Source organism: Pogona vitticeps, chromosome 3 (assembly GCF_051106095.1).
Source record: "Pogona vitticeps strain Pit_001003342236 chromosome 3, PviZW2.1, whole genome shotgun sequence".
Classification (NCBI taxonomy): Eukaryota; Metazoa; Chordata; class Lepidosauria; order Squamata; family Agamidae; genus Pogona; species Pogona vitticeps.
Genome location: NC_135785.1, coordinates 18,464,083 through 18,483,089, shown reverse-complemented (window position 1 = coordinate 18,483,089; position 19,007 = coordinate 18,464,083).

Sequence of the window (19,007 nt, the reverse complement as noted above, 5' to 3'; positions counted from 1 at the left end):
GCATGCAAAATGCAAAAATGCGAGTAGATAAATAGGCACCACCTCGGTGGGAAGGTAAATGGAGTTCCATGTCTATTCACGCTGGCCAGGTGACCACAGGGGATTGTCTGCGGACAAATGCTAGCTCTATGGGTTGGAAACAGAGATGAGCACCGCTGTCTAGAGTTGGACACGACTGGACAAATTGTCAAAGGGAACCTTTACCTTTACCTTGTGACCTGACATTCTTTAAATCTGGATGAATACATCCAGGCACTGATGCAATAAGCTTATTTTATCCAGGGTTGACAAGAATGCAGCATGATACAGTATAATCAAAGGAAGCAGGCAGATGTCCTCATGAAATGAGGAAGCCTTTTGAGTTCATTTGGGTGTGCTCTATGGGGCAAGGTGCCTCCCAGATGGCATACCTTTCCCTCATAGAGTTTGCAGCTAACCTGGGTTAGCTTATACGTTCTTCAAAATCCAGCTAACAGGGAGGAAGGTTGGACAATCTCCCTCAAAGAAGCTGTTAAGCACTGAGTGGCACAACATTGATCTTTTACCACATCAGCATGTTATCACCTTGATAAAATAAGCTCCTCTTAGAACAACAGGTGTGTAAGTTTAGTACGTGAAGCATGGTTTTTACACTCATGGTTCCCATTAAGTGGGTGACATGATATTACATGACATTTATGAAATAATGTGTTTCATATGACAATCTCACAACCAGTTCAGTGTCCCATATACCCGTGTATTGTTTAGTATCAGAAGCATCATAATTTAGCCCGTTGCAAACAGACCAAAGTCTTCCTCTTCTCTTTGGCGATATAAACACTACTGGGCAGAGTTTATATTTTTAAAATGATTTGTGCAACTTATCCAGCTTAAAAGTACTCATATTGCGCTGACTCTGGGGAGCTTGGACTGATGAGCAAGGACCCACCTCCTCCATGCCATTGCCAACAGTGCTAGATTAGTTGCTCTGCTTCCAAATCTAATCTACAGAAAGACCCAGATGGGTCTGTTCTACCTTCAAGGCTGAAAAAGTAGTATTGGCAAATTTTTGCTGGTCACTATGGTCATCGTGCCATAAGTCTTCCATGTTATGTAACATCTGTGCGAAAACGATATCCATTCAGGAGACCCGGGGTTGCATCTCAATGGCTTGGTTCCAATGACCCTAATTGTGATTCCAGAGTTACGATTTTAATTGTGTTATACACAGATTGTTGCCTGCTCTCAGTTCTTCGTGAGGAAGTGAAGCAAATAAAATCAATAAATTAAAATCAAGCACTTGATAATGATGATGTGGCATGGAACAGATGAAGATGAGAAGAGATGAAAGAAATCACTGTGGTCGCCCAGTTGGTAAAGAAGATCTGAGTAGGCGATAGGAAAGGATGAATGCACATCACTCGTCTACTCTGGAGCAACTGAGAGCATCCAAGCCCTTCCTCCTTGCTGTAGGCAATATTTCCAGCCCAGCAAGTTGGAGGGGCTATAGAGGCAACCGGATCTGACACCCAAATGTGTTGGCTCCCTCATTTTAAATTGCACCATTTCTAAAAACTTAATTTTAGCTCATGGGAACAGAGTAGCATGCTTTAACGTGGACTTCAGTAATTATAATGTTAGCCTCATAGGAAAACAATCAGAATTTTAAATAATCTCTGCTCCTCCCTGCCAGAAATTATTATTCCATTTTTATCCTTTTTATGTTAAAAGAACCAGAGCTATTAAACTTTGCCCAGTTTTACTGCCAAGCATATTATTTTGATTGGCTGCAGCTTTCTGTTTGCCTAAGTAATAACCAACACAGTCTTGGACGTTGCCAGGAGGACAAACATGGAAATTATACCTTCTTATTCCTTCCTTAAGAGCCAAAGAGACATTTTAGAAGCATCAGTGGTTATAATATTGCTAGTTTAGCCATAGGAATGAATAGACAATCTTGAGCAAAATATATAAGGGTGCTTTTCTATATTGCATCCCATTGAAATAAACACAGGAGCCGCTAAAGCGCATTGCAAAAAGGTATCTTATTTAATATCTGTTTGACAACGGGTCTGTGGGTTACCTAAAACATGATAGGACACTTACCCTTGGTAGGGAGTTCAGTTGGGAAATCATATAACATAAGGACACAAGGCATCTGGATTTTATTGCAAGATGCTTGGAGGCAGGGAGATGAACTTCCCTGAATCTAATCTGGCCTGTGAAAGATCCCCACCTGATCTGTGGAGAGCCCTCAGGGAACTTTTACCTCAAGACCACATATCTAAGTTCAGGCAATCACCCTCTTGCACCACTGGTGGGGTATCTCATTGTTATTTGTGATCTTTGATTGATTAAGGCTTCTTTAAGCCAGACGCCCAGCATATAAAGGTCTTTTTCAAACATTTCATGAGAAGACTACTCAATTTAGTAATCTTCCTAGTGCTTTATCGTCTTGTTTCTAGCATTCTAGACTTAGTTGTTCAGAATCTTAACTACCATTTGCCGTGCTGCTCATCTCTTACTGTTCCACCTTTCCAAACCACTTTTATTCTTTGCCTTTCTTCTTTCTCTTTCAAACAGATCCTTCTGGTTTCCTTTTTTCTTTGCTCATTTAGTCTTTTGGCTATGTGGGCAGCACTGATTCCTATAGTCCACATTCAGATTATTAGAATAGACAGAGTGATCACATCAGGATCACATATACGGCAAACTCATATGTGCATTTCAATGACGGTTATTTGTATGAATATCTATCCATCAAAACCTACTTTCCATAAAGACAGAACATATGTAACTGAGTGGTCGTGAGGGGTTGCTACCAGTGCCACAGAGGGCTGTCTGATCTCACCTCGTGTCCCCTAGAGGACGTGCTGGAAAGTATAGGCTCTGGGCCTCAGGCTGGCATAGTTGTAAGTCAACAAGAGGAGGAAGAGGTGGTGGAGAGGGTCTAGCTGGGTGAGGTGGTGGTGGCCATGCTAGTGGGGAGTTGTGGGGAATAAAGAAAGGAGAAGAAGACAAAGGAGAGGAGTCAGAAACAGATTGGTTCAGGGACTCTGGAATCGGAGGAGGAGGAGGCATAGGATAACAGATTCCATCTTCGGCACAGCTGAGGTAACCAATTCAGTGTATTTCAAGGATCCTGGTCCAAGTGAAGCTCTGTGAAGGAAGGGAACACAAGAGAGTTGCCTTCAAGGAGCAAAGACCTGCCAGTCAGTCAAGGACTCAGCATCCCATCCCAAGCTAGAAGGGGCAATGGAGAAAGAAGCAGGAAGAACATGGGAACAGCTGACAAGTTTGAAACAGATCAAGAGCAAAAGCTGGCAAAACATATAGACTAGTATTCTATCACTGAGGAATCACAGTCGGAATGCTTGGCTTCATGGGCTGTTCCTCCTTCCCCCACCACTTGCACAAGTGAAATCTGGTAACCCCTTGCACAAATGAAAAGGTTTGTTGTTTTCAATGCAGCAATGCTCAGATCTGTGGCTTACAGGTATGCAAACACAGAATGCTCTGCCTGCAGAGCCCTTTCACTCCACGTTTCCCAACAGGATTCCAACTGTTTGTTGTTGTTTAGTCATTTAGTCCTGCCCCACTCTTTGTGACTCCAGGCCCTCCTGTCTTCCACTGCCTCCCGGAGTTGGGTCAAATTCATGTTGGTACCTTCGATGACGCTGTCCAACCATCTCATCCTCTGTCGTCCCCTTCTCCTCTTGCCCTCGCACTTTCCCAACATCAGGGGCTTTTCCAGGGAGTCTTCTCTTCTCATGAGATCACCAAAGTATTGGAGCCTCAGCTTCAAGATCTGTCCTTCCAGTGAACACTTAGGCTTGATTTCCTTCAAAATGGATAGGTTTCTTCTCTTTGCAGTCCAGTCTCCTCCAGCACCACAATTCAAAAGCATCAATTCTTCAACAGTCAGCCTTCTTTATGGTCCAGCTCTCACTTCCATACATCGCTACTAGAAAAACCATAGCTTTGACTATGCGGACCTTTGTCGGCAAGGTGATGTCTCTGCTTTTTAAGATCCTGTCTCGGTTTCTCATCACTTTCCTCCCAAGAAACAGGCATTTTTTAATTTTGTGGCTGCTGTCACCATCTCCAGTGATCATAGAGCCCAATAAAGCAAAATCTGTCACTCCCTTCATATCTTCCCCTTCTATTTGCTAAGAGATGATTCTACCCATAGAAAATTATAATGTGAAAGCGAAAATAAACATTTATAGTATTAGGTTGTTATTATTTCCATTACACACGGTCCACAAAACATCAACTGGATTTAGTTCTTTGAATACTGGTTCATTCCCAAGGATCAACAATGTTTATGATAACAATTATGATGATGATAATGTTAAAACTGTTTAACTATTATGTTTAAAACCCCTTAAAATCATTTTAAAAAATATCTACAGCATCAGTGCTTGAACGGCCATCCAGTTGTCAAAACCTTGCATGAACTAAAAAGTCGTTATCTGCCAGCAGAAAGATAACAGGGAGTGGGGGTGACATTCTAGACTCCCTTGGCCACAACTTGGAAACAACCACCAAGAAGGCCATCTCTGGTGTCTTCACCAAATGTGTCTGTGATGGTGGAAGAAGTGAAACAAAGACCTCACCTAATGATCTTAGAACTTGACTAAGTTTGTATGGAAAAATACAGTCATTCAGATCACCGAAACTGTAGCCACAAATGATATTATATGTCACACAACCAACATTTGAGTTGTGCCCCAAGTCATATTGGTAGTCAGGGAAGCTAGTACAACTGGCAAGTCACAGGTTCCAAGTAACCAGCCCCAGTTCATAGTCGGCCTATGATTGCTTGGGCCAGCTGAAATCTCTGACTGTTTTTCAAAGGCAGCAGCACAGTTAGAATTTTACAGCACTTCAAACATGAAGGGACACATAGCCACCTTTCAACAGTAGCCACACACTAATAAGTCACAACTGGAGTAGGCCCATTGAATCAGTGAAACGTACAGAGGAGTTGACTCAATAGATTCCCACTGATTCAATGGATCTACTCTAGTTGTAGTTTGCTACTGGATTTCAGCCAGCATGCATTATATCTGTGTTATATGATAAGTCCAATACAGAATGAATCTCATGTTTATATCATTTTTTTAAAAAAAGTTTCGCATTTGGCAGGAATCTCTCTCTGTGTGTCTCTGTAGGCAGTGAATGTCCAGTCCTTATATTGAGAAGACATCTCATCATCCGCCCATGGTACTGTGCCAAAGTCAACCACTACTGTCAACCTCTCATTTTCCCAAACACTAAAATACTATTACACCCACACCCCAAAATGAAAGACTGTCCAGGAAAATAGCGAGCAATTTAGAAAGTATTATCTTCAAAGCTCTTCAAGCTTTTGCCACCAATTTTCTTCTTTTCCCTACTCCCGCTGGTAATAAAAGTGGACGACACAGCTTGATTGCAAGATGTTTTATGTATGAGCCAAAGCTTTGCCAGCAAGGAGTAATGTATGCGTCCTTGCTCTTTGGCAGCCCTAGAATTTAGCTGCATTTGCACTCCCTGGGAAGATTTATCTCTTAGAAATTCAGTGACATTGATATAATCTTCATTCTCTTAAAGGACTCTGAAATGATTAATTAGATTACCCTGAGATGAGTTGTGCCTATCTATTCTACTCTGTAAGTACAAATCTATTACCAGCAAGCCATCCAGTATCCATAAGAACGAGAGAGGCAATACCCTTAGAGTATGCCGACTGTGGGATGTCTGTCGTCAGTCACATTGTGTTCACAACAATGTTACAGAGCAGTCTGGCAAAACATCTCTGACCATGTGACTATAGAGAACAGAAGGTGAAAAATGCATTTTGTGAATGGCCTGTGTACATCTGCTCACTGTTTGGTCAGGACACAAAAGTTAAGGTCCACCTCTGAGTGGCTGTTTTATAGGGTTTTTAAAAAAGCACTTACTATGAAATGCTCAAGCTGTATGCATCTGCAGTGAAGTCATGCAGCTTTTAGGCACAACTCTGCACTTTTTGAGTTGTCAGACACCGTTACTGAGAAGGATACACAGTACTGTTCCTAAACAGGCACTTTCCATCTGAGTAGACATAAAAGAGGGCATTGATCACTTGGTTTCCTGCTGATCTCCCTATCAAGAATACAAGATGATACACAGGTAATATTAAGAACTGTGGGTGGGGGTGGAATAAACCATTATCTGCTAAACTATATTTGTAGTCAACCAGCTGTTTGTAGAACCACCTGTTAACAATAAAAAAACCATATAAATGATTTGTGGCTATTTTCCATGCATGTTATTGCCATACCAGCCCTGCTCTTTCCACTACAAAAGGATGGAAATTTTGATCAACCTAATGCATACATCAGACTGAAAATCATGAAGTGTTTAGAATGCCATCCTGGGTCTCTCTTTGATTAGTTTCTATAACAGTGCCTGGGACCATACCCAACAGCCATCAGATGAATTCCAGAGTGACTCCCAAATCTGGACGCCTGTACAAGTACACAATGCAAATTGACCGTGCCCATGGCATGATGCCTGAAAATCCTGCAGACTGTGACACTTCAGAGTGCAGGCTTCCTTTCCTGGCAGTCATCTGGGAGCCATTTGTGTGAATGGCTCATTTGCGTGACACATGTGCTTGTGTACCCAGGCACAAAAGAATACTGAGACTGCATCTTGTATCCTTTACATCAGGTTGCAAATGGAGCCAGTGGAGCCTAGGCGATTTGTTTAGAAATCTAAAAATTGTTACAGCTCTGGAGCATTTTGTAAATTGTTTCTCCCTTTTTTCCATGATGGCATTGACATAGAGGCATCCCGACCACATAACGGCATGGTTGAGTGTGATCCTATGGCAATGCTGCTTCTGAATGTTTCTTTCCACTCCTGTATCTCCATGTCCATCACAGAAAATGAAAAGAAATCGATGAGGATGGGGAAAAGATGCCAAATGAATGAATGAATGAATGAATGAATGAATGAATGAATGAATGAATGAATGAATAAATAAATAAATAAATAAATAAATAAATAAATAAATAAATAAATAAATAAATAAATAAATAAATAAATAAATAAATAAATAAATAAATAAATAAATATTTGCCACTGGACAGTTCAAGCTGTTCAGTAATGGCTTCTGAATATGCAATGGTCTTTATTATTTGACATCATACAAGCAAATTGTACATGACTGTGTGTCCCCACCCCCACCCCCTTGCTTTCTATTTTTAGGAAACATTTTCCAAACACATGGCTGCCAAACATATTTTTTTTCACATCCAACATAAAAAGTCTGCATGTTGCAAAGGGTTTTAAAGTCTGGGTACATGGCAGTGTTTGTTTGTTTGTTCCTTTCACTCATTCTTTTGTTTGATGATCACCAAATGTATTTATTTTTTCACTTCTCAGCCCATGTGATACAGAGCTGTCCTCTGGGGTGCCTGTTATGTTCCCCGGAGGGCATTGTCAGCTTTCACGGTCCTCTGTTAGAAACTGAGAATGTGCTCTATAATGGAACTGAAGGACTGCTGGTTCTGCTTTGCAAAGACTTCTTTGTGTTGTTTGTTTGTTTTTTTTTGGTTCCCATACACATTGAACTGCAACAAGGTGAAAACCACTGGGTAAACCAGGATTGGAAAAAAAAAAGCCCACATGAAAACTCTGTTACTAAAATGCAACAGTCTTGCATTTCCGTGATGGCTCCAGAGAGCGTGAATCATTAGCCTCATTAGCTAAGGTGGAAGCTGAGGGTGTGATGTTCTTAGCAATCTGTTTAAAAACACATACATTCTCCCAGATGTGTTGGCAGAGGTGAGGGACTGACTTCTTTCTTCCTCAACCGCTTCTTGAAAGTGGAAATCTGGAGAGAGAAGACAGAAAAAAATTATATTGGTTCAATCTTCTTTTGAAAACTGCTATTGGCTACTTTACTACAAAGTCCAAAGTTGACAATAGTACCTTGTTCAATATCGTGTCTCACAGAAACTCTCTCCCTTACAGCTTTTAACTGTAATTCACTTAATATTGTAGCAGAAAAGTTGTATTAAACCGTTTAGGAGCAATCTGGGGGAAAACATAGATTAGGAATTACTGTTTATTTTCCTTAAAGCACATCTTATTTTAGGTCCATCACTGAAGAAGCGCTAGACGTCCCACAGAAATGGGGAATATGGACACCTCACCAGGCATCTATGCCTGTCATGCTGTCAGGTATGTCATTGCGACATGACAAGCAATGGCAAGAAAGTGGAGATGGTGGAAAGGAGGGACGGCTTCTCTTTAAAAAGCCTGAGCCCTTCCCCACAACCCAACCTGAGTGAATGGTGGTAGGGAGAGACAGTTCGGTCTCATTCCAAGACATGTATATTGCACATGCATTGGAAAGAGTCTGTAAGTCTTTTCTAGGCTGTTTCTGCAATAATCAGGAGACCCTTGCAAGGTGCGGCTGGCATACAAGTCGAATAAAATATATAAATAAATAAAATAAATAATCAGTGTTTCTCCCCCCAAAAATCCTAAACTGAATTGTTAATCTCAACTAGCATAGATCAACTGAATCAACAAAATTTACAGAGACTTAGCAACTGATTGAGCATGTCCCATTAGTCAGGACTATTTATTTATTTATTTATTTATTTATTTATTTATTTATTTATTTATTTATTTATTTATTTATTTATTTATTTATTTATTTATTTATTTATTTATACCTTAGAAATTTTATTTTTAAAAAATTACTTATTACATTATATGCTGCCATTCCACTACAAAGTATCACTCACAACAGTTTCTGATTTAAATGTGTTTCTGAATGTATTATCTCCCTATGAATTTTCTCCTAGAACATACATTTTTGTTGTATACTTATTTTCTTGATTTCTATCTTACCCCCAAAACAGGGACTCCAAAACAAGGACCCAAAGTACGGTATCTCAAAAGTTGATTAAGCAACAGGTATACAGAAGATCACAAAAGGTTCTGACATGAAAACACATGTAAACAAATTAAAATGTTAAGCATGATTCAAATAAGAGCAGTTGATATACACATCAAGAAAACTACAGCAGCCACTAAGAACAGCATACCTTCCTGTCTCACAAAGTGTGAAACTTATGAGATAACTGGATTCTCATTCAAATTTTAGCCTGTAAAGTATGAAGCAGGTCTGTATATTTTAAAAATGTGAACCACTAAGTGAAATTCTTGAGAATTCCCTAGTTATGGACCTTCCAACACTTCCTTGCAGGACCCTAGAAAGTATCATTTCAAAGATGGAAAGGAAAACTCAAAATCTGAGATACCCTTTCAATCTGATCTGCTACACCTTTTAAACCCAGCTTTGATTATAAGTATTTTCAAGATAAAACTAAAAGGTGCTATGGTTTTGTGTATTCCTGGTCAAAATGCCAGGGTGGAATAAAGAGTTGGCAATTTAAGATCAGTTTGCTCATTTGGGAGCTAAGGATTTTATTTATTTATTTATTTATTTATTTATTTATTTATTTATTTATTTATTTATTCATTCATTCATTCATTCATTCATTCATTCATTCATTCATTCATTATTTGATTTCTACCCCACCGCTCTAGATAGAGTCTACTCCGGGCAGCTTACAAACAGTTGTAAAACATCATAAAAATAATCACCATAAAACAATCACATAATTAAATCAACAAATTTAGAAGTTCAAGATGGAGAAAAAGAAAAACTAAAGAAGAAAAGAATCAAGTGTTGACTGAAGGGAAGGCCTGCCTAAAGAGCCAAGTCTTTAAATGACTCTTAAAAACACCCAGCAAGGGTGCCAGGGTGATTTCTGATGGCAAGGTGTTCCATAGTCGAGGAGCCACTGCCGAGAAGGCCCGGTTTCTTGTTCTTTCTTTCTGGGCCTCTCTTGGTGTTAGGCCCCTCAGCCGTCTTTCCTGGCTAGAATGAGCGACTTGGGTAGATCTAGGTGGGAAAAGGCGCTCTGCCATGTATCAAGGTCCTAAACCGTTTAGGGCTTTATACTAAGTCATCATTAACACTTTGAAGTGGATGCAGAAACAAATGGGAAGCCAATGCAAGGCAGCCAGGGTGGGAGAGATGTGCTGGTATTTTCTCATCCCAGTGAGAAGTCTGGCCACTGCATTTTACACCATTTGAAGTTTCCGCAACAACCTCAAAGGTAGCACCACGTAAAGTGCATTACAGTGGTCTAATCTCGAGATTACGAGTGCATGGACAAGAGTTGTGAGCGCCCCAACATCAAGATAGGGACGCAGCTGGGCTATCTGCCACAGATGGAAATAGGCGGAGTGGACCACTGACGTCACCTGGGTCTCCATGGTGAGCGCTGGGTCCAGATGTACTCCCAAGTTGCGGTAAGAGTCAACCCCCCCCCCAAAAAAAGAGAGGGAGTTTCCCAAACCACAGATGGAGGGGCCGCCCACCCTCAGGACCTCCGTCTTGCCCAGATCAGGATGAAAGGATGAAAGACACCCGAAGCATCTTCCTTCTTGTGGCTGGTTTCCTTTCAGCTCTCAATTTATCCATACATTTTGCAGCTGGTAGCTTGCATACTTTCCTGGATGATAACTTCCTGTATAAGGTTGAACTTCATAAAACTCTGTTACTCATTGCCCACCTCTGTTCTGAAGCTTTCTTTCCATGCTTTTGAAAATCATGATCATATTAGGTATGAGGCCAAGCACAATGGCTTAATATAGCATCAACATACTCCTTTTTGGTTCTAGCCAAACAAGAACATAAGCAAATGCTCCCTCTTCACCACAAGCTATAGCAAAAACCTGCTCCTTTCCAACATTTTTGTGGTCTATTTAGACTTGCAGGCAACATTTCTCATCATTGATTAGCAATGATGATATTATTCTTGCAGTGTGCTTGTTGTTTTATTAATCTTGACTGTTGGGGGTTTAGTAAAAACTAAAAATAAATCGAGCAGCTCACCACCCACCCACCCTGGGCAGCACAGCTTCACAGATCAAACTTGAACTAGCAAAAGGTTCCTTGTGTTTCCCTGACAGTGATGAAAACAAGACAAGAAGGTAATGAAAGTAAGGCTCTGCCTTGGCTTCAGTTCACCTCTTGGTATAGTGCAGATGCACGCTTCCCCATGTTATGTTTACCTGTATTTAAGAATAGCAGGTTTCCAACTAGATGTTCTCATTCTGACATAGTAAGCTAAATAAATCCACTTCTCCCTGTTTTAAAATACTATTTATTTGGAGGATGTTTTTTAAAAATATAAAGGGGGTGTAAGATACATATCTGAGTAACAGAAGAATATATAACAAGAGGTTATATATTTCTAAAAATCACCTCCCACCATATGTTTCACAACCTGATCCAATGACAGTTCCAAAATAATTATTCCCAGTTGAATGCATGGGCCAAAGAATAGCAGATGAATACACACCATACACATACACACACCTAAATATGTACAGTATGTATATATGTGTGTATGCATATGTATACATACTTATAAATACATGTATGTATTTGTGTATACATATATATACAGTGTGTATGTGTGTGTGTGTGCATGTACAAACACACCCCGTATTTTTCCATGTATATACTACATTTTCCTAAAATCATTACACTAAAAATTGAGAGGTATCTTTTACAATATTTATAGCATCTTTTAAGCTATAAACTATGCATTATAAACTCGGCTGTGGAATGCCCTCCCAACAGAAATTCGGCTGGCACCCTTGCTGGGTGTTTTTAAAAGCCAGTTAAAAACTTGGTTATTCAAGAAGGCCTTCCCTCCAGTCAATTAAGTCTTTCTCTCTCTCTCTCTCTCTCTCTCTCTCTCTCTCTCTCTCTCTTTTTTTTTTGGCTCTTCCATCTTGGTAATCCTCTCTTTAAATTAATTGTTTTAAATTGAAATTTGTAATTTTATGATTTTATATATTTTTATACTGTTTTGTTTTATTTTGTAAGCCGCCCCGAGTAGACATGGTCTAGAGGGGCGGGGTAAAAATCAAATAAATAAATAAATAAATAAATAAAATATGCATTAAGAAACGAATGTGTGTGTGTGTGTGCATGTATGTATACACGCACATATAGTATATGTATATATATTATATATATAAAATATAGATGAACATTATTCTTGACCGACAACAGAGCAAGGAATTTGGATGCATTTCCAACCAGACAAAAAGAACAATCAGGATTTTGTGTGCAAATTAAGCAAAACAGCACAAAATAGTGTTTTAAGACAAACAACATTTTAATGCAAATAATGCAACTTGTGCAAAAGGATGATAGTTGCTCTGTGCTGCTCTGTGTGTGCATGTGAATATGTCACCACATGTTTTGCTGAGTAGTGAAAATATATTAGTTTTGTAGAAACAGTTTATGGATGTTACATGGAAGTTGATGAGAAAAAAAATAGTACTTGCTTTGCTATCATTTAGAAGCAAAGAAATTAGGAAGAGTTGAAAATTTCCCACAAAAATCTCTGGTCAAGTCGAGAAAAGCCTAAATAGAGGAATTGGAAGATTTTAGTGAGCATTCTTTACCTCCCTGCTACACTCCCTACCCAATTGTTGTTATACATTGAGATCCACGCACCTGACCCATTTCCCATGTAAAATGTCCAGTTAGAAGTACGCACAACATGACACTTCACCCAACAAACTTATCAAATATTCCTAGTTTGAAAAAAGTGTTTGCATGTTGGTAAGTAGCAAGGGGATTTAACATCTATCATAATTTTACACAATCTCCTTTGGCTCCACATTTAGGCAACAGGATATTGGCTTCAGGATTTAAGTGGTCAAAATAAGACTGGTTTAACTGTGTTCTTTTATAGTGGTTTTCTGAGGGTTTTGTGGAGGGATAGAAATCTAAAGGAAAGAGCAACATCCACTGAGGTCAACATTACGAGTGTGCAGCCTCTAACAGAACTACATCTTTTGCTACATGAAAATCCAATTTTCTCCTTTTGAATGCACACCTTAACATGGTGAAGGGATTTCACTGTGTCAAGGAAGCAGAGAGCAATGCCATCTTGAAGCTAGACTTCATTAGAAATTAAGACAACAGGCTCATTCCAGGAGGAAAAATGACAGCTAAGACACCAGATTAAGATATGTCAACTCTTTTCAGCACTTTATATTCACATCTGCAAAAGAGAATAAATAGTTTTAGTGGTGGTGGGAACAGAAAAAAAATTTACAAGGCAGGTACTGTGCAGCAGAAATAGTGGCAGATGACACTAGAGGAGAACATTTCAAAGACAATAACAATTACTGTACACTCAAACTAAGTCTTGAAGAAGGTAGCAATGGTAAATCACTTCTGACTGTTTTATTCCTGAGCCATCATATGATGAGACAATCCAAAATGAAACAAAAGATAGCACTGGAAGGCATCCAGATCGGAAGGCACTGAACCAGCAGCTGTGGAAAAGCAAAGGACAAGTACAAATTGTGCTGCTGGATTCTTTTGGAATCCAGCAGCACAACTGGATTAAAGTCGAAAGAATGTCCAGCTCCCAATTGATTGATTGATTGATTGATTGATTTGATTTGATTGATTTGATTTGATTTGATTTGTATCCCGCCCATCTGGTCTATACGACCACTCTGAGCGGCTTCCAATATAATACAATCAATTAATTAAAAAAAATAGTTACATACAATTACATAATCAACAAATGAAAATGTGAAAACCAAGAAAATAAAATAAAAGTAAATAAAAGAGAAATAAGAAGAGAGAATCAGGTGTTATCTGGAGGGAAGGCCTGAATAAATATCCATGCTTTTAGTTAGCTTTTAAAGACACCCAGTGTAGGGGCCGCGCGAATCTCCGGAGGAAGTTTGTTCCAAAGGCGAGGAGCCACCACTTGAGAAGGCCTGATTTCATGTCTTTTCCTTCCGGGCCTCTCTCGGTGTCAGGCTCCTCAGCCTCACCTCCGGACTCGCACGGGTGATCCGGGTAGAGCTTGGTGGGAGTAGGCATTCCACCAAATATCGAGGTCGTACAGAAAGGCAAAAAGAAAGGCTGAGGCTACTTGACACCTCAAACTGGAACACAGAATGTAAGAAACATGAATCAAAGTAAACTAATAATGGCAAAGCAAGAAATGGAACATTTAAATATAGCAATAGTTGGTGTAACTTGGTTTCCTATCATGCCCTGCCATGGTATTCTGGTGGGTGTCTTCTATTTCTGGCTGTGACATGTGCTACACATGTGTCCCAGTGGTGTCAACACCTTGCAGGGATACATCTTTCCCCCAACCATTTGCATTCCATTTGTCCTTTTATCTTCATTTGTATCTTTGATCTACCTTTGACCCCAGCACCACCACTGAGTCTTGACCTGTACAAAGGCCTTAAGAGCTCACTGTCAAGTTCTGGGTTTTTGATCAAGCATTGATCTGTTTGACTTATGGTGTGCCTTCCCTGTTGCTATGATGTCAAGTCAGCACAAGGGAAAAGTTTTCAGAAACTATCACAACCCATTCAGCCGTCCCTCATCCAGCACCAGCAGAAAGAAGTCAGTGTGCTGTGTAGCATGTGACACACATAAGGGCAGGAAGGCTATGGCAGCCATGGGTGTGGCTTCATCTCCTGAGTCTCTTAAAATACACCCAGATGGCAGACATCACACCAATGTGCAGCACGACCTAAGACTAAAGAAAGAAGGAGGGAAAGGCGAGAAGAAAGGGCAGCGTGATGGGGCATGCAATAAGCTGAGGTAGAAACTGTAAGGGAACGAAATCAGCACCCAGTGGGGAGCATCATAATATCAATCAGCATCTATTTTCCCTCACAAATCCAAAAATGAAAACATTGTGGTGCAGTGGTTAAACTGCAGCAAAGACTCTGCTCACAACCTGAGTTTGATCCTGATGGGCTTAGGTAGCTGGCTCAAGGTTTACTCAGCCTTCCATCCTCCTAAGGTCAGTAAATTGAGTCCCCAGTTGGCTTTGGGGGCCAATGTGTATCCTGCATAGTTAAACTATAAACAGCCCAGAGAGTTCTTTAAGCCTTATAGACTGATAGATAAGCACTTTGCTTTTTTGCTTTATACCTTAACCACAAACACAATCAAACTGAACAGCTTGGGAACAGCTGGGAGTTCTCCTACATCTGGGGTGACATACAACTACCCTGAGGCTATTTTTTTCAGTCCTTAGCCTTCCACCAAAGCCAGCCTTTTCTTGGGTGGCTCCTGGAAAGCTTGAAAACTGACCATTAACATTTTAAGTAACTCGTTGAATTCCCTACACCATTTAACATCCCAAAATGATTTTCCTTCCAAAGTGGTCGTAATGACTAGATAGGCGGGGTATAAATACAATAAATAAATAAATAAATAAATAATAAATCTGGAAAATGCGTTTAGTTGAACTTTTAGCTTTCTCAGATTTTTTATATTGTCCCTGCACCAGCCAGAGGTTCTTGGAGGATACAAAATTGGCCCCCAGACCTGTCTAAATGGCTGATTTCCCCTTTACATAGCCCCATGCTAACACTAAGGACACTAATGGCCTTCTCCATGGTAGCCCCTGTTGCAGAGTTTTTGATTTTTAGTTAAAGTCTTCTAACTGTGCAGGGATTCACAGAGCAGAATAGCTTCAACTTCCCCACAGTAATCCTTTTCTCATTAACTGGCACTTACAGTCTCAGTAACTCACTTCTCAGTCGTTGTTTAGTCGTTTAGTCATGTCCGACTCTTCGTGACCCAATGAACCAGAGCACGCCAGGCCCTCCTATCCTCCACTGCCTCCCGTAGTTGTGTCAATTTCATGTTGGTTGCTTTGCAGACACTGTCCAGCCATCTCATCCTCTGTCGTCTCCTTCTCCTCTTGCCGTCACACTTTCCTAACATCAAGGTCTTTTCCAAGGAGTCTTCTCTTCTCATGAGATGGCCAAAGTATTGGAGCCTCAGCTTCAGGATCTGTCCTTCCAGTGAGCAATCAGGGTTGATTTCCTTTAGAATTGATAGGTTTGTTCTCCTTGCAGTCCAAGGGACTCTCATGAGCCTTCTCTAGCACCACAATTCAAAGGCATCAATTCTTCGGTGGTCTGTTTCTTTATGGTCCAGCTCTCACTGACATGCATCACAACAGGAAAAACCATAGCTTTGACTATTCGGACTTTTGTTGGCAAGGTGATGTTTCTGCTGTTTAAGATGCTGTCAAGGTTTGCCATCGCTTTCCTCCCCAGAAGCAGGCGTCTTTTAATTTCGTGGCTGCTGTCTCCATCTGCAGTGATCACTGAGCCCAAGAAAGTAAAATCTGCCACTGCCTCCATATCTTCCCCTTCTATTTCCCAGGAGGTGATGGGACCAGTGGCCATGATCTTAGTTTTTTTGATGTTGAGTTTCAGGCCGTTTTTTGCACTCTCCTCTTTCACCCTCATTACAAGGTTCTTTAATTCCTCCTCACTTTCTGTCATCAAAGTGGTATCATCTGCATATTGGAGGTTGTTGATATTTCTTCCGGCAATCTTAATTCCAGTTTGGGATTCCTCCAATCCAGCCTTCCACCTGATGTATTTTGTATATAAGTTCAAAAAAGCCGGGGGATAATATACAGCCTTGTCGTACTCCTTTCCCAATTTTGAACCAGTCAGTTGTTCCATATCCAGTTCTAACTGTGGCTTCCTGTCCTACATATAGGTTTCTCAGGAGATAGACAAGGTGGTCAGGCAGTCCCATTTCTTTAAGGACTTGCCATAGTTTGCTGTGGTCCACACAGTCAAAGGCTTTTGCATAGTCAATGAAGCAGAAGTAGATATTTTTCTGGAACTCTCTGGCTTTTTCCATAATCCAGCGCATGTTAGCAATTTGGTCTCTAGTTCCTCTGCCCCTTCGAAATCCAGCTTGTACTTCTGGGGGTTCTCGGTCCACATACTGCTGAAGCCTACCTTGGAGGATTTTGAGCATAACCTTGCTAGCGTGCGAAATGAGTGCAATTGTACGGTAGTTGGAGCATTCTTTGGCACTGCCTTTCTTTGGGATTGGGATGTAGACTGATCTTTTCCAATCCTCTGGCCACTGTTGAGTTTTCCAAACTTGCTGGCATATTGAATGTAGGACCTTAACAGCATCATCTTTTAAGATTTTAAATAGTTCAACTGGAATGTCATCACCTCCAGTGGCCTTGTTGTTAGCCAGGCTTTCTAAGGCCCACTTGACTTCACTCTCCAGGATGTCTGGCTCGAGGCCAGCAACTATATTGTCTGGGTTTTCTGGGATATCCAAATCTTTCTGATATAATTCCTCTTTGTATTCTTGCCACCTGTTCTTGATGTCTTCTGCTTCTGTTAGGTCTCTCCCATTTTTGTCCTTTATCATGTTCATCGTTGCACAAAATGTTCCTCTAATATCTCCAGTTTTCATGAACAATCTCAGGTTTTTCCCTTTCTGTTATTTTCCTCTATTTCCTTGCATTGTTCATTTAAGAAGGCCCTCTTGTCTCTCCTTGCTATTCTTTGGAAGTCTGCATTCAATTTTTTGTAACTTTCCCTATCTCCCTTGCATTTTGTTTCCCTTCTCCTCTCTGTTATTTCTAAGGCCTCGTTGGACAGCCACTTTGCTTTCTTGCATTTCCTTTACTTTGGGATGGTTTTTGTTGCTGCCTCCTGGACAATGTTACGAGCCTCTATCCAAAGTTCTTCAGGTACTCTGTCCACCAAATTGAGTTCCTTAAATCTGTTCTTTACTTCCACTGCGTATTCATAAGGGATTTGGTTTAGATTATACCTGAGTGGCCCAGTGGTTTTTCATACTCTCTTCAATTTAAGCTTGAATTTTGCTATGAGAAGCTGATGATCAAAGCCGCAGTGCTCCAGGTCTTGTTTTTGCTGACTGTATACAGCTTTTCCATCTTTGTCTGCAGAGAATATAATCAATCTGATTTCGATATTGCCCATCTGGTGATTTCCATGTATAGAGTCGCCTCTTGTGTTGTTGGAAAAGAGTGTTTGTGATGACCAGCTTGTTCTCTTGACTTCTCAGACATTTAATTTAAAAAAAGAATAAAAAGTATAATTATTTACCACTGAACAGATCAAACAGAAAACTGACAAACAGGACTGCTTTTTCAGCAATCAGACATCAACAGGCTCGAGAGAGAGAGAGAGAGAGAGAGAAAGGAAAAAAATCACTGAGCAGAAAGGTGAGGCTCTCTTTGAATTCAGAGCCAAGAGTGAACTATCAATGAGTCACGCGAGCCCAGAAAGGTCCATCTTGCCATTAAAAACTATATTTAAAAACAATTAAAGATTTGTCAATAGTAAAACTGAGGTTAAAACAAATTTAAAGACATTTTAAAATATCAAAATTCCATAAATTCCTTAGATCCCACCCCCTCCCTACATTTATTGCTTAAAAGCTTGCCTGAAGAGATAGGTTTTTCCTGATGCTGGAAGGACAAGAGGGAGGGGGGCAACCTGGCTTCGTAAGGTTGCGGAATTCCAAAGCCTGGGAACACTTTGAATCTTTTGATCAATGATTATTTTATTTAGATTTTGCCCATTTTCTTTGGATCCATTGTTCTGGTTTTAGCTGCTTTTATCTTTTATACACCCCCTCTGACATATCATTTTAGAAACACATAGTATGTACGTAGATTGAAACAACAAGAAACCAAAATGACACTAGACGTCGGCTTCTTATAACACTTGGAGGAGCAAACACAAGATGGTGGCTATGGCAGGTAACGTATAAAGAGAGCAAGGCAAAAAAATGTGTGCTTTTCTAAAAGTGACTGTGTTGGTTAATAAAGCCAGACCACACTTATTCCCTAAAAAGAACTGTGTGTTGACATCCTCCCACACTATACCTACCCAAGTGACAGCCCTCTGATCAAAGACAAGCCATCAGTACCAAGCTCCAGAGGGAGGCTACAGGGCCAGGTCGAAGCTGGGGAAATACGAATGATCTGAGATTGCCACAAGTGAGATTCAAGAGAATGTCTGTATTGCCTTTCTTGTACTTGGCATTATAATACCGCATAGCTTTCTGTTGTTCCTGGAACCACTCA